Genomic DNA, 27,816 nt, shown 5'->3' on the forward strand with positions numbered 1-27,816 from the left:
TACCACAGTAGTACTCGTTTTTATGCCAACTAGCTCCGCAGATGACGAAGAGAGTGAAGAAATGTACGATAAGATAAAAGAAATTATTCAGATACTGAAGGGAGACGAAAATTTAATAGTCATTGGGGCCTGGAATTCGATAGTAGGATGACAAGGAAAAGTAGTGGCGAATATGGAATGGGCTTAAGGAATGAAAGAGGAAGCCGCCTGGTAGAATTTTCACAGAGCATAACTTAATCAACTAACTCTTGGTTTAAGAATCATGAAAGAAGGTTATATACGCGGAAGAGGCCTGGGGATACTGGACGGTTTCAAATAGATTACATAATGGTACGACGGAGGTTTAGGAACCATGTTTTAAATTGTGAGGCATTTCCCGCTGCAGATGTGAGCTCTGACCACAATATGTTGGTTATGCGAGACCTAGACGGCACACGTCTTTGAGTACCTCATAGGACGAATGTCAACACAAAGGTTTCAGTTGTACAGCGAGGTGTTTTGCTGTGATGCGCGATCATCTTGAATGAGTGTGTTCACACGCCTCAACGTTGCAGAAGTCACCCCTATGTGCGACAGGCTGTCACCCGGAAGATCGGCCAGGTTAGCGCGACCTTGTTGGGATGATGACAGTCACATCGTTCAACGATTCAACCTGCTTCTGTTCACTGCCAGGTTACCATTCTGCAAGCACCTATGAACATCCGCGATTCTCTGGTTTCCCACCAAAAGAAACTAAATGACACTCCTTTGCTTGGAACGGACCTCTTTTACAGAATAGTCACAGAGCCTTAAATGTGTACCGAATGCTTGAGGACGAGCAGTAAAAGGTGCCTCTGAAAGGAAAATTAATTTCAGTGTAAAATTTTAATTCTTTCAGTAAACAAAATAAGAGGAAGGCGATCCCAGAACTTTGGAGGAGCAGACAGAAGGGAGAGAACAACAAACCCAAAAGCCTGTGGTGTTCATTTAAGAAAGTTTTTAAAAAGTTATTGTAATATAGAGAAGTATGTCTACGTCACTGCATATAGATCACAGCAAGTAAAAATGTAAGTGATACCTTTTGTTACTTGATCACGGCTCTATTCCTGCATCAGTGTGATAACGTTGCAGATTTGTTAACGGTCGTAACTGAAAGATAAATATGGTTTGGTTTTAAAAAACTCGTTGATTACATTTCATTGTCACACAAATATTTAAAGACAGACTTTTTTCGGGCCACAAAAATTACTAAATTTTCCATCTGCTACAATTAATATAAAACTAAAGCAAAAACCTACCTTATGAAGATCAGAATATTTTAAACGCTACTGGACAAATCTTTATCGTTTGCTAAAAGAGAGAAGAAGTGACAGGTGTCATTCAACGCAGAGTAAGAAGGGCTGAGGTAATTAAAAATACAGGCAAATACTAATAAACATTTGTCAGTCTATAAAATAAATAAAATAAATAAAAAATGTTATTTTAAATATGTTAATTATTCTATCTGTATGATGGTGATTGTGATTGCAATTGTAATTAATATTTTGCTTATCTGGAACGTGGACGTTTAATTATTCGGTATCAGACGCTTGACAATGGCTTTTTCGTAAAGGCAATGTTACTCCTAGTTGACCGTGAAATAAAACTGAAATAATCGGACTTCGTAATTAAATCGTTTCCAAAGACTGCTGCGGTAGGTGCGGACTCATAATCTAAATCTCAATATTACAATAATTTGCCAGCCATGCCAATACGTCGTACAGAGGTGATTGTCTACTAAACATAAAAAAGTTACACAGTTAGTTAAATCAGATATATTCAATGAATAAGCCTACAGTTCATAATCCTACTTACTTTTATAAATATAAATTCTTTACAGAATCGAGTGCCTAGTGTGGTTGCAACTCGCAGTATTCTTCTATAACATGAAATATGGCGGTGTGCCAGACAATAAAATAAAATACGTGCTTCTCGCACCACTTCAACCAGAGCTCTCCTTTTTTAATCAAACATAAGAGTAACGTAATTGTGCTTTTGTTTTATCAGCGACACAGCGCTGCAGTTGTGTGCCATAGGCTTTATTTATTTGTCACTGATCATTTATTTAATTAGTATTTCGCGTTTCCGCGGAAACTCACGCTCGGCATACAAATGTGCCTTTATAAGTCTGATTTGGAGACATCATCAGTCGTCGGAGTTGCCGCAGAAGAATAAGAAAGAGGCAGTTGCTTCACTTTACGATGAGAAAACACTAGGGTGAAATCGATTAAAAGCTATATCTGTTGAGTATTCAACATCTGAATGTAGAAAGCTAACACTCCAGAATAGAAGAAAATATACAGGAATTGAATACATAAAATATGCTGATGAAAATAAATAAAAAGTTAATTTTTTTGGTGTGATATTTCTGACTCAGCGCAGCTCCAAAACTGTCGATTGTTATGGTATTAAAAATGCTTCATAATCAGTTCCAAGTCTTGCACTAAATATCGCCTCATTAGATGGAATTAGAAGATAACCAAGTATCTCACATTCTTCTTATAAAACTGTAATTGTTATGCTAAACGAGACAAATTACGAAAGACCAACAAATCAATTTCAAACAAATCGACCTATGTTCTCAATATTCCAATATTCAAACTGATGTGATTGTTAGATTTTCAGACCATGTATAACATTCATACGGACCTCAAAAGATACAAACAGACACCGGTAATTTTATACAAGATTATTGCTGTTTCGTTAGTAATTATGAAAGTGGACGCTGAACGAAAGTGACTAAAGACAAGCTGCAGTATAGTTTTTGTTTATACATCAGAGAGACGTGTATGCAGCAGAGAGTTAGTGAAAACAAAATAAATATAGGGTAATTAACTTCAATTCACTTATGTCAGGAGACTGAATCACAGTTGGTAAATGTACTTAATGAGAAACTGTTTCATGAGCTCGGTCTATTATAGAACGAGGAGGATTGAGGTACAATTTATTTTAACTTTTACTGAATAGAACAAAATAGGAATGCATGATAATGAAATGTAAATTGGGAGAATTAAATTTGTGCTGTGTGTTTATGTGTGTGTGAAAGAGAGAGTGTGTGTTTGTGTGTGTGTGTGTGTGTGTGTGTGTGTGTGTGTGTGTGTGTCTGTGTCTGTGTGCATGATGCGACCTTGCTTCCGTTCTGTCACCCTTTACAATTTTGTTTTGATCATTGAGTTCCACCACAATTATTAAGCACTAAAATATAAAGGGAAAAATATAATGAATGTTCTATATTCTCAAAATTTAAAAAAAGTCTCAAGAATTATAACATATTATTCAACTTTATAATATTGTCAAAGATTTCCTCTTTGTTCACTAATACTACGAAACTATCTTACTAATTACTTAATCTTGCGGCTAGTACCAAACATAAAGTTACTTCTGAGATAACCTTTACATTTTCTGCAAACAAACTTACTTTCTTCCACTATCTGCACGAATTTTCGTCTGTGTATTGCTCTGATCGTCAGCCTACAGATAAGGTGTGTTATTCTTCTGTTCATCAGTGTGCAAGGTCTGATATCACACTAATTGTCCGATAACTCAGTGTTGAATTGATTGTGTATTTAACGATACTATGATGATATATTACTGCACATGGTACGTTTCATAGATTTTTGAACAGGAGATCTAGTAACTTGTATAGTTCTTATTCTGTGCTCAGTCCAGTAATTAAGAAGCTATATCTTCCGCTCTGAATAACGTGTATAGGCTACGGAAGCTGTAGCAGTTACCGAAAACAGTCACGTTGAACTGATATTTTTAAATGTTTTTTCCTCGTACGGTAACGCACTTTTGAAATTGTCAGTCTTTTAAGCTAAATATTATTTTATGTCAGGTAAATGGGAAGCAGCAGACCATGTAAGGCCTGTGTAATATTGCTGAATTTGCTGTACATCTGTTGACTGTGCCCATCTACCGTGTGGAACGAAATGCGATTAGTGGCGGGATCACGAGCGTACGTGTTCGGCAGTGGAGAGCCTCTTGTCGCTGCCACAGGGCTATCCGTCACGTTTCATTGGCCAGCTGACTTTGTTACACCGGTCGCTAATTAAGCCATAATTCTGCGACCATGTAGCGTAACGAATAGCACTCTGTCCGGCAGGTGGGCGCAGACGGCTGCAGCTGCGGCGCCGACCGCAGCATCGGATTCCGAAAACAGACGAGGCGCGTTAGCGGCCGCCATTACAAGACTACAGCAGCGCCGCGGCGGCAGGATTATCAACCGTGACACTGCAACGGCTGTTGCGTTTGTTGTCTCGCACCCTCTTCAAAATACGTGGCTTGCCGGCCAGTATGTTGTTCGATGCACGCTTGTATGTGGTTCCGCCTATGTCTGCGAGTGCGTTAGTGTGCCTCACGCTACCGCGATGCCATGGGTTTCGAATCGGAAGCTGTTTGCATTTCCTTCACCTATTTGCTTTCCTGCACTCCATTTCGACATTGCATTTACGTCGGGAAAGTTTCAACGCTCGTGTGATATGGAATAAGGAAGCGTTGTCTGTCGTTGCTTCAGACTGTCGGCTTCTCAGCCTGAATTATTGATCCTTTTCGTGGCTTTATATAGTTTCAATTAATCGGAAAACTTCAGGAAATTTTGAAATCAGTTGGGAATTGCTCCTCATTTCGTTTAATATAGTTTTCTTACGTAAAGAATGTTACTTCCGGTTGATTTCTTCTTCCTTCTATCGAGTTAGTATTTCATAGATACTCGTTTTTGTGAAGAAACAGGAGCTGTCCGTTTTCTGCTTCTTTGAACTACGTATTCAGCCTCATCTATCTACAAATTAACTTCTTGTATACATCCTCTACACCATCTTTCTTTCCGTGTAATTCATTCTGAATAATATTTTATTGCCTTGCTTTATGAATATGTAGAATTATGATTAATGTGCTCAGATTACATCTTTCTAATTTAGTACGGTATTCTTTTGCTCGTAACAGAGTACACTTTATATTGACATGCCAATTCAAAAGTAGTCATATGATCGATTTGGAGGCGGAATCGAATGTATGTCTCACTATTACGCATTAAAAAACCGACATTACACAAAAGTTTAATTCAAATCTGAAATTATTGTATTGTAACCAATAAAATAAATTGATGCTAAAGTGTTGTGAGTTTTGGGTCGTGACATATTCCTTTCCACACTTCTTCACTGCCCGACGTTTCGATCTGTTTGCCGGGATCTTCTTTAGAACTCCACTGGTGTTTTTGGATGGTCGAAGAGAGTGTCGCTTTCACGTTCCCGTGTTTTTTTGCGTAGAAGTGGAGTTGCTGAGTTAAAAATCCTCAAGCTGCTATAGCAGGTAATCGTCACTGCGTGATTATTGAAAGCAGATACCGAAAGAGAGTAGGTACCCAAAATACTATTGCTGTTGTGCCATCTCGGTTGTTTCCTGGTAGCTGTTTATGTTCTTTGGTCGCCGTAGTTGAGTGTTAACTTTTGTGATAACGGGAAGCAACGAAAACGGAAGCCAGAAGCCGTCATCTCTTTGGAAACTATATTCATTCGTCGATGTTTCAATTGTTTCGCGCACTTCCTTTCTATAACTGCTACTTGTATGTTCTTACATTCCATAACCTAGTCACATTCTTCGTGATGTTCTACTGTCGCTGATTTTACATTTCGTCTTATACGCGTGTGTCGTTTGCCATCTTCAGCACTTTAATTTATTGTCCAAGTTTCTTCGATCCTTACTTTACCACGACCGCAGTGGTGCAATTAACGAAAAACATAACGTCAAAACTGGAGAACACGAAGTAGATGAAGATAAATTTGAGGAAGAAATTTCTAAGAATCGAGAGCAGCATTGACTGGTGTTAACTTATGGACTCTGGTAAAACTGGAGAAAACGAGAACGGAAGCATTTGAGATATGGTGCTATAAGAAGACGCAGAACATTAGATTGAGCCGGCCGCGGTGGTCTAGCGGTTCTAGGCGCTCAGTCCGGAACCGCGCGACTGCTACGGTCGCAGGTTCGAATCCTGCCTCGGGCATGGATGCATGTGATGTCCTTAGGTTAGTTGGGTTTAACTAGTTCTAAGCTCTAGGGGACTAATGACCTCAGAAGTTGAGTCCCATAGTGCTCAGAGCCATTTGAACCATTAGATTGACTGATGAGGTATGAGGATTTTCTCCGTAGAATTATCGAATAAACAATCACAATGAAAACGCTGACAAGTTGTAAGGACAGATTGACAGGGTATGTGTTAAGACATCAGGGAAAAACTTCATGGTACTAGGATTTGTGGCGTATAAAAACTGTAGGTGAAGCCAGAGATTGGACTATATCTAACAAATAGTTGAAGACATGAGGAGAAAGTGCTACTCTGAGATGAAAAGACTGGCGTAAGATATGAATCCTTGACAGGGAACATCAATCGAATCTGCAGACTAGTGACTCAGTAACTTATGTAGGTATATTCGCAAGATGAAGAGTTTCACAAGATGAATTAAAAAATTAAACATTTGAAAATAATGTGTCTGATCAGTCTCACTGCTGTGACCGCAAGTTATGTATGCTAGACCTCTCTCTGACAACACAAGCTAGCCGGGAAGGCCTACATCCCAGGCGGGGCGATTAAGCCAGCATTTCTACCGGCCAACTGTAGGGGTCGCTGGCAAAGTAGAACCTATGTTTCACTTGATGTATCAAGTGGAAAAAATAGTGCCGAACTTCATATCACTGCACATATGAATGTAAGCAGCGCTCCGTGGCGTAACTAGCTGAATACCTACACAGTTCCTGTGAGAGTCAGTCGGAGTTCCATTTCTTAAGAACATCCATTCCTTAGGCTCGCTAAGGGCTACTAACAACACTCCAAATATCTAAGGAGGTAGCGAGGGAGCACCAAGAAAGCTTTAGAAGATCACAAGCAACATAATGGGGAATGGAAGATACTACGTAGGTGGAAGCAAGTGCGGGAAGATGCAAAGAAAAATGTCGATCCTAGTGCTCTAATACCAAACCTACAAGCCCGGAGTTCATGGGATGATCACAAACGGTAGAAAAGATACCGAAAAAATTGACACCACACAACAATACTGACTAAATAGCAATAGCCGGGATGGAAGATGCTGAAATTTAAACAGCTGAGTAATGGAACTTTGTGGCAGATTAAAACCTTATGACAGACCGGGACTCGAACACACGACCTTTCTCTCTCGCAGACAAGTGCTCTACCAACTGAGTTATCCGAGCATGACTCACGATCCATCCTCACACCTGTAATTCCCTTGTATCTCATCACCTGCCTTTAAAATTTCCCAGAACTTCTCCCTAACAACATGCAAGACTAGCGCCCCTGGAAGAAATGACATTGCAGAGACATTGATAAGCTGCAACCTGGAGGATTGTTTCCTGAATGAATTCTCACTCTGCAACGGAGTGTACACAGTGAGACCGGGTCAAGAGCCGTACTTGGGTAGCTCAGTTCGTAGGGTACGGAGTACCACTACGGAAAACGATTTTAATCTGCCAGGAAGTGTCATATCAGTGCGCACTTGCCGCACGGTGAAAACTCATTCTGGCACTTGAATGATGCCGCAAGAATACACGCAACCACCCCAATGTCAATCGGACGTTAGCTTCTCCCATAAGTATTTTGGCATTGTTCTGATGCAGAAAGTGACAAATGTCAAAAATACGCAACTTTGGGGATATGTTGCAATAATAAATATAGGCAGTGAACGAAGTACGGCAGCATTACGCAAGAAGGGATTGAGTTGTACGAAGACATCGCTACTAGAAACAATCTGTGACGTTACCATTACACTTCAAAACATATGGATTATGTGCACCAGCAGATACCAACGCACGTTCAACAAGAAAAGAACTGTAAGGTGGAACGATAGTCGAGTTACTTAATAATCTACAATATACCAATCGTTTTGGATGGGGATTTCATATTTTTACTACATCGAGATAATGAAGAGCCAATTACCAATGTTAGCAAATAAATACAAACCTTAACAACTGAACATCGGCTCCAAGATATTTGGAAACTTCGCCACCATGACGTTATGGCATTTCCATACAACTTGGTGTCCAAAAGCAAGAATGACAGAATATCCGCCCACAGTTCCCTATTAGACTAGAATAATGGCGAATTACTAATTTCGATAACTCTGCTTTCTACTTAGTGCTGAAACATACCTCAAGAAGTGCATGTAGGGGCAAGAACTCGTAGAAATCCAAGTGTAATGTATTCAAGAGCAATCTTTGGAGTAGGAAATTACAGGTTTGCTGCAACAGGCGATAATTTCATGAAGTCTGTACAACACGCAAATGAAATAATGGACGTTTAGGGCGAAACTACGTATAGTCAGATGCATGAAGTCCTACGCGAGTGGACAGGTGCGATGGCGGCATCATACACCAGAATTCTACTTCGTAGCTTTAAGACAATTACACTTCGTGACTGCGCAGTTAAATGCCAAAATCGCGATCATTAAATGAATCTAACCCCAAATAATAGATTTTTAACAGATCTCGAGTAGAAGGCCTCAAAATCATGTCCCAATATTTGCACAGGTTAAATACAGGAGCCCATCATTGTCTGTTACATAGTGTAGGAGTTACGCACCCACGCCATACCTTACACGACAGCATTGGCGTCATAAATACAACACAGACTCGAACTGGGAAGACTCTGAAAAGTAATTTTTAAGCCGGTAGATACGAAGCAGCCGTAGCCTACGAAGTGTGGCACACACAGTCAGCCACGTCTAGTTTCATCACGGAACAACAAAACACGGAATGTTAGTCCCGGTCACCGCTGAGAAGTTGTACACTATTACTAAATGGCTGCTGTGCAACAAGTCTGTGGGGCCGGATGGCCTACCAATAGAGTTTTGAAATAAACATTGGCATCATATTGGAGAATGGCCCACTAATATCCATAACGAACTGTTACAAGGCACTACATTTATAGAGTGAATAAGACTCTTAGTCCCTAAGAGGAATAGAACCATACCAGTCTGAAACCTAAGACAACTAACATTACTCGAAGTGGATATCAGGATTTTAACTCTCTCCATTAACACACCCGTCAAATCAGTCTTATTCAGTATACCTGGTCCTTGTCAAAGATCGGAAGTAGAGGTCTCAGTATGAAATATTAGTCTACTATCGAGACTTCATATATCTCGCTTGGAGTCTCCTAAGATTTCTTAAAGCCTTTCTCTATTCGTTCTCTACTTCAAAAAAGCGTACGATATGGTTGAACACGGTAACCTAATAGCAATTATGCAATCGATTGACTTTGCTAACGGCGTAACAAATGTCATCCGAAACTCTCTCCACCGAACCCAACAACGACAAAAGTCCAAGTCGACAACATCTTTACGGACAAAATCGTCATCCAGAGGTCGGCCAAAGAGGTTTGCGCCTCACCGTGCTCGCTTTATGCCGTTGCGACCAGCCCATTATTGTGGAGATTACAAAACACCTCAGAAGCGTCACTCTATTTGGAATTAAGGATGCTGTTTACATGTATGCAGTGATATAAGTAACGTCTTGGACGGTTTCGAGTATGCACGAATAATCTTCAGACTGCTGGGGCCGACTTCAACACAACAACATCAGTCGTTCTTACATTGAGACATACGGGATAGCAAGAATGGCTACTATGAGTGAATGACAAATTCCAAATGGGAATGCAGATTACGACTTGTCCGTATAAAATTCTGCATCGAAACTGGCGTAACAAGAGGTGCACCATCAACGCCACACTTGCACAGCAACGTCTACGCAAACTAGACCTCCTACAAATAACTTTTATGTCAATATTTGTATCCTGGCGAAAATAAACCACGTAACAAAACGGTGTAGCCAATACGTAGGCCGTTCGCGAGGCAGATTCTACAGGCTACGTCATAGCTCATATGGAGCCTAAACGTGTCCAAAACACCTCTGATCAGTTCGGCCTCACGCTGTGACATAGGCAGGACTCGGAATGGGGAACGCTGGTGCCCACAGCACCGCGATTTGTCTAAAAAATCATAGCGGTTTTAGAAGCTGCCATAGATACTATCATCAAACGTACATATAACTTTTATGAACTTATAGATACCCGTCCACTGATAGCCTTTGACCCTTGAGATCTGCACAAGATTACATCTACAAATACTATTTACAATTGAGCTATGTCGATAAACATGTTCCCAAATTACTCGGAGACTTGACCTATCAAGCCGTAGTAACGAGCACCGCGACAGAGCACGTACCTATCAAATATCTGTGACATTATTGACACAAGTGTGGAGAAAGATTCACGCAACGGTGTTGGCTAAAATCATCAGAGCCGTCGGTGTGACGTAATTTCATAAATACTAGCAGCATATGAAAGGAAATTTAAACTAAAACTATTGCATAGTGCATTTTGTAATTCCTGTAGCCAAGTAGCCTACAGCGCCCAATACTTTGATTTTGACAAATCTACACATTGAGATCAGGAACCTGCTATGACAAAATTCGGAGCTATTCCCAAGCGCAAAACACTGGAGCTACATTTGGTTGGTCAGAAAGTGCATTTACTACGCACTGAATTAATGTGCCTTGTACAGAAGACCACCAGTTACATCTTTGTGAGAAACAGAGGATACTGAAATATCAGTTTCATAAGAAATATGTCACCTTCGGAAACTATCTGAAAATAGCACTGACAGATGCTTCGTAAAGTCTTCGTGTTAAATATCTCATTCTAATTTCTTAATGCTCTGTTGTGATGGAAGGCCCGTGAATAACGACTGAATTTTATCTACATCATTTATCCATCCGTTATTTAAATTTTGTTATGAACATCAGCTTATTTTACATTGGTATTCAGACATTATTATTTACCTTTACATCCATCAGTCGAAGAAGCAAGAAGAGGACGCACATAAAGAATGCAGCAGTTTGTATTTTCTTTGACTTGTAACAAGAAAAATTTTAACTGAATTTCATTCGGCAATAGTTAATCTGTATATCACGTAGAAAAATATTTTATTCTGCGTTGCTAATAAAGTTGTCACGTAGGCTAGTAACACATAAAACTTTATGACATGCTGCCTCTGTATAATGGGTGTTTCACTTCCATACAAATATGCTTCAAGTGGTAATGCAGAAAATGGGATAAGAAGAATGTTAGCGTGTCTGCAAAAACTTGCAATGACTACCGAAAAATACGTAAATTCAGTAAAATATTTCTAGTAAAATTTTGACTCTTTGAGAATACAAATCACAAGCTGGACATTTTCGATGAACTGCAGTCGATGATCAAAATATCCAGAAAAAAATATGTTCTTCTTTAAAAGACTCTATCAGGAAAGTGGGGAACCATCTACCTCCATCCTCATTTAGGCTACCTCACCAGAAATATTGGCGTGCTAACATATTTGTGCTTTTTTGTACTGAAAGAGATTAGCAGAGAGACAGTGATGGTGGAGCAGAGCAAAGACAGTGCCATTGGAGACAGAGAGAGCAAATAGTGTTTGTGGGAGAGAAAATAGCAGAGAGAGAGGGTAGGAGATAGACTGTGATGGTGGAACAGAGAGTAGACAGTGCCACTGGGAGAAAAAAGAGAGAGTAAACAGTGATGGCAGGAGAGGGAGAAAGTGGCACTAAAGAGAAATAGAGATGGATGAAGACAATGTCAATGGGAGCAAAACAGAGAGGAGATATTGATGGCCAGTGGGAGTCAGTGGCAATGAAACAGAACAAGAAATGAGTGAATAGAAATGGTGGGAGTAAAAGAACGAGGAGACAGTGAAAAGGGAAACTACAGTTGGCAGGTGATCATGCATAGGCTTCAGGACAGGGTCCTTCCACAATGGCGACCTTTAATGCGAAGGTATAGGGGTACATTTTGGGCTGAAATTTTAAACACACATGTGTATTGGAAAACGTATTTGGTCCCCAGAATTTTGGGCATCCAAGGTAAGGGTAGACAGTGGCAATGGGCAAGAAACGCAAAAGGAGATTGTGTAAGCGAGAGAAAATACGGTGACAGGGAGATAGGCTGTAAGGAAATGGGAGGAAAAGGAGACAGTGGGAGAGAGACATATATAGACACTAATAGTAATGGAGGGATGCTGAGTACGAAAACTTAAATACAAAGAAAGACAGGGTAAAACGGTTTAGGACGTTCTGTGTTAAAAGTGTACTAATATGTTCACGTACCAATATTTTTGCCGAGGAGGGTAGAATGAGATTGATGCAGTTGGATTGTCAGAGTCTTTTAAAGAGGAACATATTCGTCTTTTGTGTGCTCTTACAGGAAGATTTTTTTCACTGGTTCAGACTGTGGTCTTCAATTCAGGTTGATAGTTAGAACCATGCTTTGCATAATAGAAAGATTAACATGATTTGCACTTCTTTGTGCCATCCAATATCTAATTTCTCTGAGCATCTCATGAAGGAACTTTGTGCAGGCTCTACTGCTAACTCTGTTGTAGGTCTTTTAATTAATATCTGTATTTGTTTGAGGAAGTTATCTGTGAGTTGCCAAATGAGTTGACATGTTTACTGTCTTAGTGTTGTATGCCAAGCTCCCAACATATAACATCTGTGAAACTTTACCATTTACAGTTTGCATCTGCAGTAGTCTAGTGAGAATAGCATTGAGAAACTTTTGGCAAATAAGTTGCAGACGTAAAAGACCTCAAGCCGAAAGTACTAGTAAAACGGCGCAAACTGACCCTCTAAATATATGTGGTGACTAACAATTTTTTTCCTATTTCTGCTGCTAGATTTAGGGTGACATGTGGCACACACAAAAGCAAAAGAAGCGGAAATCTTATAAACCAAAAGGTTGATGAGATGTGAAACTGTTGTGAGTTGGCGAGACAGCCAAGCCATTATGAGGTAGCCGAAAGGCACGCGTTTAAGCTCACGCAGGCTGGCGTGAGGTCTGGAACAGTTAAAGGAGTTGCGTCTAGTAAAAAAAATACGTAGCTTCTGGAATACTTAACTTTAATCCATAATTGGTGAACATCGGTCTGACGGTACATGCATCACAAGATAAATAGCAATTGATAATGGCGCCTTGCTAGGTCGTAGCAAATGACGTAGCTGAAGGCTATGCTAACTATCTTCTCGGCAAATGAGAGCGTAATTTGTCAGTGAACCATCGCTAGCAAAGTCGGCTGTACAACTGGGGTCGAGTGCTAGGAAGTGTCTCTCTAGACCTGCCGTGAGGCGGCGCTCGGTCTGCAATCACTGATAGTGGCGACACGCAGGTCCGACGTATACTAACGGACCGCGGCCGATTTAAAGGCTATCACCTAGCAAGTGTGGTGTCTGGCGGTGACACCACAGAAACTGCTTCGCAAGTAGTCATGTTAGGATACGCGGTAGAGATACTCTGTTTCATCTGCAACTTTAAAGCATCTTGCACGTTTTTGTTCTTCTTTGTGATAAGATATTAACACGAGATTAAGTTTCAGGATATGTGCAGTTATTTCCTATTTCTGTTGTCCTGTGAGTGGATGGAAATACTACAGACAAGAGAGAATCATTACTAGGATATGAGATAATAAAACCTTGATTAGCCACTTTTATCAAGAGCGGTGAGAGATAGAACGTTGCCTTGGATGTTGGCATAGTGACCATGAGGCAATATATTAATAATGAGTGTTTGAGATAATAGTATCATCCTAAGTTAAATGAACTTTTCACCCTGCAGCGCCGGCCAGTGTGGCCGAGCGGTTCTAGGCGCTTCAGTCTGGAACTGCGCGACCGCTACGGTCGCAGGTTCGAATCCTGCCTCAGGCATGGATGTGTGTGATGTCCTTAGGTTAGTTAGGTTTAAGTAGTTCTAAGTTCTAGGGGACTGATGACCTCAGATGTTACGTTCCATAGTGCTCAGAGCCATTTGAACCATTCACTCTGCAGCGGAGTCTGCGCTGATAAATGAAACTTCCTGGCAGATTAGAATTGTGAGCCGAACCGAGACTCGAAATTCAGTTCTAGTCTCGGTTCGGTACACAGTTTTAATCTGCCAAGAAGTTTCACCATACAATGTAATTTACTACTAATTTAAAACGCAATACTGTTAGAAGAAGATTTGTTGTAACATTTGTTTTGTGTCTTTGACGTTGTTATGTAGTGTAATCATTTTATGTGTGTCTTGTTGTGTAATGTACTTCTAATGAGTAATTCACTTTCCGGAGGAGAAAGAGAAGCATCAACAGACAGTCCATGTAAAGGGAAGGGATGTATTCACGCACTTCAAGATTATTTGTGTAACAATTATTAAGTATGTATCTTCATTTTAGATTTTGTGGCAAGAGATGAGGAGAAAAGTGTATGTAAATTCACTATCTGTTCCTTTCCAAAAAAGAGAGTTGGGTTAACTTTGTGTTCACAGTATATCTTGTGGAAATTCCTCCAAACACGGAGAGATAAATTCGTTGTTCTTAATACTATTTAGTATTCAGTATTTTCTTTATTGAACATGCTATTTTCTGCATGGCTTGTGTCAGTTACCGTAGTGAATGAAGAGGCGTACATGTATGGATGAGATTTTGACTTAGGCCATGGTCAACAGAGGAATCAGTATATTTAGTTTGGGTCCAGTAATTCTGAACTCAGGAGAATCGTTGTAGATAGTTGTAGTCGTGTGACGTGTGTTGTTCTTAGTGGAGCTAATACGAAACATCTGTGTGATGTGCTTATTTATACCATGTCTAATTATTTTGTAAGGTGAATTGCGGACTATGTTAATCAACTAGAAATATATATATTGAGAGCCACTATCCATATTTTCTATCTTTGAAATATGTAACTCTCATTATGATTTACTTCTGTGTCTGTATAACTGATTTTATGACTATGAAAAGAAAATCTTTGATTTCATTGGCCATGATGTTACTTTCTTAGCAAAGTTTATTTTTTAAACTTACGTAATTGAAGGATAGTAATGTTGTTTAAGTTTACAGATCATCTGTATAAAATGAAGTTTATTGTATATATATTCCGCAGTTGTAGGAACGAAAAGAGGCTAGAGGAAGGAAAGTGGTTCTGTGTGGGCACAAGAATGGCAGACCTGAAGGTACTGATGCTCCTGGAAGTTATATTGGGCCACAAGGATCTAGAACAGGTACTACTACTAAAGTCAGATTGAGTGCTTTGACGGTTCCCACAATCCGCCGTCTGTGTACAGGAAACTTTTGACCTGCAGACGAAGCACCAATGTGTCTGTGGGAAAGAGGTTCCTGACAGTCAAGAGTAATACGTTTAATGCGTAGAAGTATGAGGTACAGCCAAAGTTGTTGACTGAATATCACTTACGCGAAGCTACTACCATATGCTGGTGGAAGGTCGTTCATGACTGACTGCACCTAAAAGGAAAACATTCAACGGTCATCAAGTTCTATTCGTTGTGATGGAAGTTGGTGAAATATTAAAAACCTAATCATGTCCGTCATACACCGAAAACGTTGACTGTATCAGTTCCTTGAAGACGGATTTTGTCTTATCCTTACAGGTGTACCCTTTCTGGTGTACTGCTAACTTAAAACTCAGCCCACAATGGAGGCTTTATTACTTGGTCTCCCTCATATGCGAAAGCACTTTACAGTTTTTGGTCATGAACAATACTTTGACATTTTTTGTAGGAATAGTTACTTGAGTATTGTGTATACTTTTGCTAACGAAAGCCTCGATGTAGAGTTTATTTATATGAATGAACGGCGTAAATAGTTTGGTTTAACAACATTTAACTTAGAAAATATTATTATTTCTTGAACCATGGGGCTTATGTTATTACTGTCTATGAGAGTAGTCCATGGTTTTCACAGACACATACAGCTTGCAAGAATTCACATACAACTTACAAGTGTTAATCAGAATCCTAGTTACTCTGGATTCATTTAAGTTCTACATAAACGAGGTTGGTATGTGTTTAGTCTACAATTTGACGTATCTGTTGTGTGTCATAGCATTGATCTACCTGTTGTATAGCGCAAAGTGTTTCATATGATGTTCCAGTTGTCTTTGGGAGCTCTGATGGAGTAACATCGAAATCTGGGAAACAGCTGAAAAGGACAGCAAAGAACGTGGAAGATGAAATTCAGTTAACATATGAACGCTGCGGTCATTTCACGCTGTCTCTGAATTATTCAAATAATGACACATTGTTATTCTGTCTGATTGTTACATTAGGTTTACTTCATCTTTATCATTCTCTCACCTTTAACTTCACGTGAATTTATTACAACATCCGTAATTCTGCGTCCCAACAACTATAACGCAAACACTAAACTCATTCCATTTCGGGAAATGGCTGTTTACTACCATTAATGTCAAGAGAAGTCGACATTACAAGGTAGCACACATTTCCTTAACAGCCTCTTTGCCATTTTCTTACTGTGCAAAGCCCATTTACAGTACTGTGCACATTTCCGTAGTAATTACACAGACTGCTACTGCGCCGCCTGGTAATTACGCAACGCGACTTGGACAACCAGCACTGGCTGTTGAGCCTATTGCCGGAACGTTCCAGTTCGTCGGCTACGAAATTGATACGGAAACACAAACAGAAGTTTAAAGGCTCGCCAGCAGCGCGGGATTTTGCATTTTAACGAGGAGGGCGCGCCCGGCACGCTTTCTGGGGCTTGGTTGAGGCAGCGTGGGGTGGAAGGGGGGGGGGGGGAGTTCGCAGCGGGCCTAAGTGGACGAGCGCTGCGCATTTAGCAATCCGTTTGCAGCAGCCGCCCGGACTGTCTGCCTACCTGAGTGGCACTGAATATCGACATCACAGGAGTGCCGTGCCAGTCGCTGGTCGCATGTTAACATACCGTACACCGATTGTATCATTCCAATAACTCAGAGCTATTCAACGTTTGGGATGGACTTAAAGACGAAGTTAGCATTTCCTGCTGTGACTCATAACTATTTCGGTCGTATATTACCGGTCGCTAATAGTGAACAAATAATAAGTCACCAAAACATATATCTAAAGATATTATTACATCGGGTGTCCTTCAAGAATCAGCACTAAGGCCAGTATTTTCCCTACCTTAATCATGAACTTCTATTTCGTAACCGTTCAAGATATTGCAACGTGGTTTTCGGCAATTGATATTACCCAAATGGACACATATTTGTGTTTCAATGTAATACACGTAACTCTTTTGTTAACCGAGATACTGAACCAACTATCGTATTTTAGTAGAGCAATATAATTTTTGATGGCACTCATAAGAACTTGGGGATATGAATATGCTTATACAGGGTGTTACAAAAAGGTACGGCCAAACTTTCAGGAAACATTCCTCACACACAAAGAAAGAAAATATGTTATGTGGACATGCGTCCGGAAACGCTTACTTTCCATGTTAGAGCTCATTTTATTACTTCTCTTCAAATCACATTAACCATGGAATGGAAACACACAGCAACACAACGTACCAGCGTGACTTCAAACACTTTGTTACAGGAAATGTTCAAAATGTCCTCCGTTAGCGAGGATACATGCATCCACACTCCGTCGCATGGAATCCTGATGCGCTGATGCAGCCCTGGAGAATGGCGTATTGTATCACAGCCGTCCACAATACGAGCACGAAGAGTCTCTATATTTGGTACCGGCGTTGCGTAGACAAGAGCTTTCAAATGCCCTCGTAAACGAAAGTCGAGAGGGTTGAGGTCAGGAGAGCGTGGAGGCCATGGAATTGTTCCGCCTCTACCAATCCATCGGTCACCGAATCTGTTGTTGAGAAGCGTACGAACACTTCGACTGAAACTTGCAGGAGCTCCATCGTGCATGAACCACATGTTGTGTCGTACTTGTAAAGGCACATGTTCTAGCAGCACAGGTAGAGTATCCAGTATGAAATCATGATAACGTGCTCCATTGAGCGTAGGTGGAAGAAACTAAAATGAGCTCTAACATGGAAATTAAGCGTTTCCGGACACATGTCCACATAACATCTTTTCTTTATTTGTGTGTGAGGAATGTTTCCTGAAAGTTTGGCCGTACCTTTTTGTAACACCGTGTATAACGCTAGTTGATGTCAGTGTTGAAACTATTTGCGGAATTAACCGACAAAAGAGCTGAGATGGAATGATAATGCGGCCGGAATCAGCTATCGTGCTTGAAACGGTATGAAGTGAGGATTTCATCACAGAGGTACTGTCAGGAGTGCCCGAAAGACTTATGATAGGACCGCTCTTATTTCTCGTATACATAAATGATCTGGCGGACAGGACAGGCAGCAGTCTGTGGCTGTTTTCTGCTGATGCTCTGGTGTATGGGAAGGTGTCGACGTTGAGTGACTGTAGAATGATACAAATGACTTAAACAAAATTTCTAGTTGGGTTGATGAATGGCAGCTAGCTCTAAATGTAGAATAATGTACGTTAATGGAGATGAGTAGAAAACCAAAACCAGAATGTATGAATGCAGCATTAGTAGTGTGCTGGTTAGCACAGTCACGTCGATTAAATATCTACACGTAACGTTGCAAAGCAATATGGAATGGAATGAGCATGTGAGGATTGTGATAAGAAAGGCGAACGGATGACTTCGATTTATTTAGAGAATTTTAGGAAAGTTTGATACATGTGTAAAGGAAACTCCATATACAGGACATTAGGGCAACCTTTTGTTGAGGACTGTTTGAGTGTTTGGGATCCGCATCAGTTCGGATTAAAGGAAAACATCGAAGCAGTTCAGAGATAGGCTGCTAGATTTGTTGTCGGTAGGTTCGGACGACAAGTGGGTATTACACAGACGCTTCGGAAATCAAGAGGGCTTCATTGGAGGGAAGGAAAACTATTGAGAAAATGTAGACAACTGGTATTTGAGACAGACTGCAGAGCGATTCTACTACGGCCAACGTACATTTCGAATAAGGACCACGAACACATGATTAGACAGATTAGGGTTCATACGGAGGCATAGGACAGTCCTTTTTCCTTCGCTTGCGAGTGGAACCGGATTATACGATGGCTTGCGGACTATGTATATAGATGTATATCTCATACCAGTGTTCACCGTTATATCAGCAAGACTCTGCTGTAACATGTTGACTGCGTCTGACCTAACGCCGTGTGCCGTAACTGGACTGGCGGTGAAACATCCATGACTAAGCGTGCGGTAGCCAACGTATTAAACGACAAAGCTGGAAGGCCAGGTGGGATTGTCGTACCTGGAACTACACGCTAATGTTTACTATAACAAAATTGGAGAAGGATATCTTAAATGTTAGTACGTACTCACTTTTAACCGTTCAACTGCTAGTGAAGTATATATCCGCGCTAAGTCTTCGTGCCTTGAGGGATAATGGAATACGAATGCGACAGCAGCTGTAAGACAGAACCTAAAGGTAGACAATAGGCACAGAATTGGGTCTCTCAGCCACTACTTGCACGAATGAAGAACAAATTCAGTAGGTACGAACGGCATGAACAGGGAAATTGAGCCAAAATATGAAGTCACTGCAAAGTGGTAAGATTGAATTCAGACAGACAAACACAATGACGGCTATGAAATGGCATGACAAAAGAGGTGTATGTTGACTACATGCCATACAACAACAATGAAATGAACTGTGAAAATGTACCGCCTCACCAATAGCGAAGAAATATGTGTCGGATGACATCGAATCAATGGGTGCATTTGACATGGTTCAAATGGCTCTGAGCACTATGGGACTTAACTACTGAGGTCATCAGTCCCCTAGAACTTAGAACTACTTAAACCTAACTGACCTAACTAACCTAAAGCCATCACTCACATTCATGCCCGAGGCAGGATTCGAACCTGCGATCGCAGCGGTCGCGCGGTTCCAGACTGTAGTGCCTAGAACGGCTCGGCCACCCCGGCCGGCACAGTTGACAAATACGACAAGCAGACACTGAAATGGAACAAACAAAACTTATTTCGATCCTGAGACATGTGCTTGCTAAGTTCCCATGGTAATAACTGGGCCCACCTCGGAAAGAATACTTCAGTCACCAAATTTCGTCTGACCCTCATTCGTGACATGAGACATATCAATAAGAAACGGAAGCATAAGAAGGACATCGATCAGAAGAGGAAAATCCACTGCAATTTCTAGAACGGCAATTTCCAAGCACGGCTGAATCGTCAGGACAACGACACGGACCTGGAAGAAGTTTCATCATATGCACAAAGAACAAAAAACGGTTGGAATCGTGTTATCACAGTACACTATACGACATCGCACAGAAACAACTTTCTGAAATTTGCTTCCTTGCAGCGTTATCAAGTTTTAGGAACTTTAATAATAAACAATATTTAAAGTACAATTTATTCTAGGAACTGCTTGGCGAGAATGATTGCGGAAGAGCTACGCAGCAGGCGCCGCAGTGGTCAGAGTCACATCGTGCCCAGCACGGCGGCCTGCGCCACTTGCGGTGTCCCAACCGCACACGGATGTGCACCATCTTGCGGCTCACTCAGCAGTGAAACAGTTAAGTGAACATCTCTCTTAGAAACAAGTTAACAGTAAAATGCTTGATGCAGCGACGGAGGCCGGCCTAAGGCTGACGGAACGGGGACCGCGCTTTCGAACGTCAATCTTCAGCGTACCGAGTTCAACATGCAGCTTAACGCTCAGGAACGATGCGACTTGTGCATAGGGGCGTAGTGGTAGTCTAAAAGCGATCGCAGCGCTGACCAGCGGTAGATGTCGGCTGTATCTACTCCGCAAATCACGTTATTTACGGAATGGACGGGCGTAAAACCCCTACGTTAACTCTTTCAGTACACACATTTCCTAATTTTTCCATTTGCTGGTGATATTGTTCTGTGTTTAGTATAAATTCATAAAAACCTCAGTATTCACGAACGTGTTATAAGGCAAAAAGAAAGTATAGCTAATAAGGACATCGGCTTACAGAAGTTCAGTTTCAAGTAGTACATTACTGCTCCCGGTACTCTGAGAGGCATCTACGAACACATTCCGTCGACTCTGCACCTCCACACTCTCCACATCCTCTCCCAACGAAACTTTAATGACCTTTCCTTACCTGATCATGATATCCGTCCTGATACATACCCACCCTACCTCCCCCGGTGACGACTCCCTTCCTCTCCACTCATCTCCACCAACATCCTAAGCCGTGGCCCGAACAGCATCCCTCTTCGCCCTCCTGAACTCCTCTTCCAAACACCCGCCCACACAAACAACTTCTTACGCACTATCCCAAATGCTATATCCCCGAGATACCCCTTTTCCTGGAAGTCTAGGTCCACTCATTACTTCGCTCATCTATGTATCTATTTTATTCAGTCAGACACTGGTGTTTACTTTGTTAACTTCGCAACTATCCTGCTGTCTTATCTTTTGTGAAACATTCATGTGCCATTTCATCTTCGTCATCTTTTAATTAATCAACAAATCCGCCTTCTGTATTTTAAATTACACAACTCAAGCTATGCCTTATTACAGAATATACTTCTATAAACTAATACGCAAATGTCAGAAGCTATTAGAAAACGCAAAACATTAGGAAAGAAATGTTGGGATCCAGTAGGAAGCGAATGAACGACACATCACCTGTGACCTCATAAGTCTGCGTCTCTACTCATTACACTACAGCGCCCATGTATGAATTACGACCATCTTACCATCTACTTAAAGTTTTAATCGTAGATCCATCAACGGACGGTTGTAATACACTGTACCAAGAACAACGCCTTTTTGACGGATACTAAATGTGCCGTTACCTTGAAATTGCATTCTTTTATAATACCTAAGTTACAGTAATTCCTTAGTCACCGACTTACGTTGCCTGTCATTTCATTACAACAAATCGTGCAATTACCTACGGTCTTTTTAGATATATTTGAATTGCTGAAGTATATTCAGATTGGGTTCAACTGAAAGCCAATATGATGCCTCGAGGCGGCTTTGTACTGAAGAAAGATGGCGTAATGTGACGTAGGTGGTTTTATAAACCTTCGTCACCACTTTTGTAAAGGTTTAGTCGCTACTGCTGGGAAGGCCGAGTTACTACTGTTGTTACGGTAGGCCGAGTTTATGAGTTCGAGAAACGGCTTCTGGTGCAGTACACTGCTGAGACAGTTTCTCCCTGACACTGTTACACAGGTATGCCCCAGGATCAGGTAAGAGGATAGGAGAACGAAGATTCTACAACACTTCAACGCATCAGTAACAAAGTCACACAAATGTGTTGCAAAGGTGTACTTATCTTTGTGACTTCTTGAATAATGAAGTCGGCAACACTGCATGTAACGTAACACAAGAAGGGCCCTCAATGGCTAAGTGCAAGTAACACAGGCCAATGAAAAACTTTTTTAAAAAACCTTTTTTTACTTTGATAGCATATCTTTATAGATTTTTATGAGCTGAATCTAAATCTAGCATTAATTTTTTGTATCATACATAGTTTTCAAGTAATATGCTTTTTATTATATTGTATAAAAATCCTATGCTATACGGTAAACGGGGAAATTAATAAAAAGCTTTCTTACAACATAAGCATGGTTTGTATTTACAGTAAGCTACTTAAATAAATAAATAAATAAATAAATGATATGTGTTAATAGAAGTTTCACTTGTCAGCTGGAATTGGTCTGTATTTTCTATCTATCTCTTTTTTCTTTGAAGCGTCTTGTGTAGCTTTTTCTATGATGAGTCGCTTGCTGAACTTCTCGGTGAAGTGCGGAACAGTAGTCCCCCATCATGTTGGTGTTCCAGCGGCCTTGGTGGCGTTTTTTCATCACTTTAATGTCCAGGTGAAAACGCTCTCCTTACTCCTCACTAACATCTCCCATATTGTCCGGGAAGTAATCAAGGTGACTGTTCAAAAAGTGAACTTCCAGGCTCATTAAACATCCTAAAGTTTTAAACTCCTTTCACATTGTAGCTATAATAGAAACATATTCTGGGTCTTTTTCATGTCCAAAGAACTTTGTAACGACTTGCTTGAATGATACCCAACTTTAATGGCCAGTAGTGTAGGTCTCCTGTTATAAAGTACTGCCCGCCGCCCGTGGCCATTTGCCTATCCGTAACACCATGTCGGCAAGCTCTCAATTGCAATACAGGATCATTGTGTACAACTCTGTACCACATCTATCACATATTGAGTCAGGAAGGGAAGTGAATCGGACAAAAATTACTAATCACGAGTACTGTGGCTGTGGAGAGTGCTATGGCATGATGCATGAGGAACGGTACCACCCACTAGGAGAGGAAATCATGCACACTGAAACTGTGGTCGCATGGTGCAGTGTGTATTGGACCGCAGTCTCTGTAACAAAGTATGATTGAAATCAAGGTCTCTAGCATGTGAACCATGCGTTTCCAGACATAAGTTCATTAGACCGTTTATGTTCCTTATCCTCTCAGAGATCAATCCCTAAGAGTTTGTTCAAGGTGCAAAAAATTAACCCGTATAAAACTCAAACAGAAGCGAGTGTATAACGCATCGATAGTTCAGTAAATGTATGTGTTATTATTGCGTTGTAGCTTTGCAGACTGGTAAACAAAAGTGCTTGGTGTTGATTTTCATTTGTTTGCGATGATAACTAATTACGGTATACGGGTTACAAGTAGGACACGTATAGTTATAGTTGCAATTCTCACGTTGTAAACAGCTTAATGAGCGGCTTCTGAATCCAGCCGAATATGTTGAGGGCTTCCACTCAGTTGGTAGCTGTCGTTCTCGCATCCACAACGAAAGCAATGTCAGGCGCTGCGTACTCTCGGTATTCGCGTTCGTTGGGCTAATTCCTACAGATTGGAGGGCGGCACGGGTGTGTGTGTGTGTGTGTGTGTGCGTGTGTGTGTGTGTGTGTGTGTGAGAGAGAGAGAGAGAGAGAGAGAGAGAGAGCGTGTGTGCGAGTGGCGACGCCAGCCAGGGCTGGCAGCGGACACAGCCGGCAGGTATTTTCCAATTAAGGAGGTCGGGAGGCCGAAGGCGACAAGTCCCGCGGCAGGAAATTGTGTCCACAGAGGAAGGCGGGAAGGGGGAGGGCGAGGCTGCGCCCTGCTCCAGCCGGCCAGGCAGGCGGCGCCGGCAGATATTGGATCCCACCGGCCGCAGACTGGCCCGCACCCCGTCTCACGCGCTCTCTTCTCCTGCCTTCACACGCTCACGACGCCAAACGCCGCTGCCGCCCAGCCTGCTGTAAGGCTGCTGGCAAGTATCTGCTGTTCTCTTCCCACTTTTCTGTATTTAATAACAGAGAGCCACAGTCGGTATTTTCTGCGATACATTCTAGGAATCCGACTGTGTTAAGCACGACATTTTGTGACAAAATCTAAATTTCTACGGTATTAGAAACTGTAGCCACAAACAACTCATTATTTAATGAAAATATAGCTTCCGGTGTTACATAATTGGACAATTTAGATGACACAGCTTTCTTTTGAGTGGGCTGTAATCGAAAGTTCAATAATATAAGGATCATTCTGTGCTTCAAAATTATTTCTTGTTTTTTTTTTTCTTCTTTGATATAGAATAGACAAAATGTGTTCTAATGCGCATCATGTGAATGTTTCAGTGAACATGGAACGGAATAATAATAAATAAAGCCACTGAAATAGTCATTAGTTATTGTGCAGTCAATAGTAATAACATTAGGAAGTCTAATACAAACAAATAAAAGCCAGTATACCTATTTCTGTCCCATCAAATCGTGCAGTAGCATTGCTAAATGTGGTAAGTTAGTAAGAGTTAATAGTTAAGGAACAGTCATCAAATTTTTTTTTGACACACATATCGAATAGTTTTCATATTGAAGGCAATCAATATAGTCACTTCTACTTTTTGTGTCATTGTAATTTCGATAGCAACAAATACGTTAACTTATTTCCATTTAATAATGACCACACAGAATTATGTTCTGTATTAATCCATCTTTAATAAGAACGCCATTCTTCATTAAACCTCCAGTAAGACTAATACGCATCTCTCATCTGCGAGAGTTTCTGCTGCCTCATTTATGCTGAAGGGCTGCATTTTTCTCTAATTTCCAATTTAATTCCCAAATACCAAAATACTGCAAGTTACATGCCGATTCTTTTTTATTATTGGGTTCAGAGTAGCCAAAGCAAGAAAAATATCAAAAAAAAGTTGTTGTTGTGGTCTTCAGTCCTGACACTGTCTGATGCAGCTCTCCATTCTACTCTATCCTGTGCAAGCTTCTCAATCTCCCAGTACCTACTGCAATCTACATCGTTCTGAATCTGTTTAGTGTATTCATCTCTTGATCTCCCTCTACGATTTTTACCCTCAACTCTGCCGTGCAATACGAAACTGGTGATCCCTTGATGCCTCAGAATATGTTCTACCAAGCGATCCCTTCTTCTAGTCAACCTGTGCCACAAATTTCACATCTCCCCAATTGTATTCAATACCTCCTCATTAGTTATGTGATCTACCCATCTAATCTCCAGCATTCTTCTGTAGCATCACATTTCGAAAGCTTCTATTCGCTTCTTGTCCAAACTAGTTATCGTTCATGTTTCACTTCCATACATGGCTACACTAAATACAAATACTTTCAGAAACGATTTCCTGACACTTAAATCTATACTCGATGTTAACAAATTTCTCTTCTTCAGAAACGCTTTCCTTGCCATTGTAAGTTTACATTTTATATTTTATATCCTCTCTACTTCGAACATCATCAGTTATTTTGCTCCCCAAATAGCAAAACACATTTACTACTTTAAACTTCTCATTTTCTAATCTAAGTCCCTCAGCATCACCCGATTTAATTCAACTACAATCCATTACCCTCGTTTTGCTTTTGTTGATGTTCATCTTATATCCTCCTTTGAAGACACTGTCCATTACGTTCAGCTGATCTTCCAGATTCTCTGCTGTCTCTGACAGAATTACAGTGTCATCGGCGAACCTCGAAGTTTTTATTACTTCTCCATGGATTTCTATTCCTACTCCGAATTTTTCTTTTGTTTCCTTAATTGCTTGCTCATTATACAGATTCAATAACATCGGAGATAAGCTACAACCCTGTCTCAACCACTTCCCAACCATTGCTTCCCTTTCATGCCCCTCGACTCTTATTACTGGCATCTGGTTTCTGTACAAATTGTAAATGGCCTTTCGCTCCCTGTATTTTACCCCTGTCACCTTCAGAATTTGAAACAGAGTACTCCAGACAACAGTGTCAAAAGCTTTCTCTAAGTCTACAAATGCTAGAAACGTAGATTTGCCTTTTCTTAATCTATTTTCTAAGATAAATCGTAGGGTCAGTATTGCCTCACGTGTTCCAACATTTCTACGGAATCCCTACTGATCTTCCCCGAGGTCGGCTTCGTCCAGTTTTTCCATTCGTCTGTAAAGAATTCGTGTTAGTGTTTTCCAGCCGTGGCTTATTAAACTGATAGTTCGGTAATTTTCACATCTGTCAGCACCTTCTTTCTTTGGAATTGGAATTACTATATTCTTCTTGAAGTTTGAGGGTATTTTGCCTGTCTCATACATCTCGTCCAGATGGTCAGTTTTGTCAGGGCTGGCTCTCCCAAAGCTATCAGTATTCTAATGGAATGTTGTCTACTCCCGGGGCCTTGTTTCGACTTCGGTCTTTCAGTGCTCTGTCAAACTCTTCACGCAGTATCATATCTCCCATTCCATATTCATCTACATCCTCTTCCATTTCTTCAAGCACATCACCCTTGTATAGACCCTCTATATACCCCTTCCACCTTTCTGCTTCCCTTCTTTGCTTAGCACTGGGTTTCCATCTGAGCTCTTGATTTTCATGCAAGTGGTTCTCTTTTCTCCGAAGGTCTCTTTAATTTTCCTGTAGGCAGTATCTATCTTACCCCTGGTGATATACGCCTCTACATCCTTACATTTGTCCTCTAGCCATCCCTGCTTAGCCATTTTCCACTTCCTGTCGATCACATTTTTGAGACGTTTGTATTCTTTTTCGCCTGCTTCATTTACTGCATTTTTGCATTTTCTCCTTTCATCAATTAAATTAAATATCTCTTCTGTTACCCGAGGATTTCTATTAGTCCTCGTATTTTTACCTACTTGGTCCTCTGCTGCCTTCACTATTTCATCTCTCAAAGCTATCCATTCTTCTTCTACAGTACTTCTTTCCTCCATTCTTTACAATCGTTCTCTGATGCTCTAGCAGAAACTCTCTACAACCTCTGGTTCTGTCTGTTTATCCAGGTCCCATCTTCTTAAATCCCCACCTTTTTTCAGTTTCTTCAGTTTTAATCTATAGTTCATAACCAGTAGGATGTTGTCAGAGGTCACATCCGGCCCTGGAAATGCCTTACAATTTAAAAGCTGGTTCCCAAATCTCTATCTTACCATTATATAATCTATCTGAAACCTTCCACTATCTCCAGGCTTCTTCCATGTACACAACCTTCTTTTATGATTCTTGAACCAAGTGTTAGCTATGATTAAGATACGGTCTGTGCAAAATTCTACCAGGCGGCTTCCTCTTTCATTCCTTACCCCCATTCCATATTCACCTACTACGTTTCCTTCTGTTTCTTTTCCTACTATCGAATTCCAGTCACCCATGACTATTAAATTTTCGTCTCCCTTCACTATCTGAATAACTTCTTTTATCCCATCAATCTCTTCGTCATCTGCTGAGCTAGTTGGCATATAAACTTGTACTACTGTGGTAGGCATGGGCTTCGTATCTATATTGGCCACAATAAATCGTTCACTATGCTGTTTGTAGTAGCTTACCCGCATTTTTTTTAAATTCATTACCCCTATTTTATTTTTTATTTATAAGCCTTTATTCACCTGACCAGAAGTCTTGTTCTTTCTGCCACCGAACTTCACTAATTCCCACTATATCTAACT

This window comes from Schistocerca piceifrons, chromosome 1, assembly GCF_021461385.2.
Source record: "Schistocerca piceifrons isolate TAMUIC-IGC-003096 chromosome 1, iqSchPice1.1, whole genome shotgun sequence".
NCBI classification, from domain to species: Eukaryota; Metazoa; Arthropoda; class Insecta; order Orthoptera; family Acrididae; genus Schistocerca; species Schistocerca piceifrons.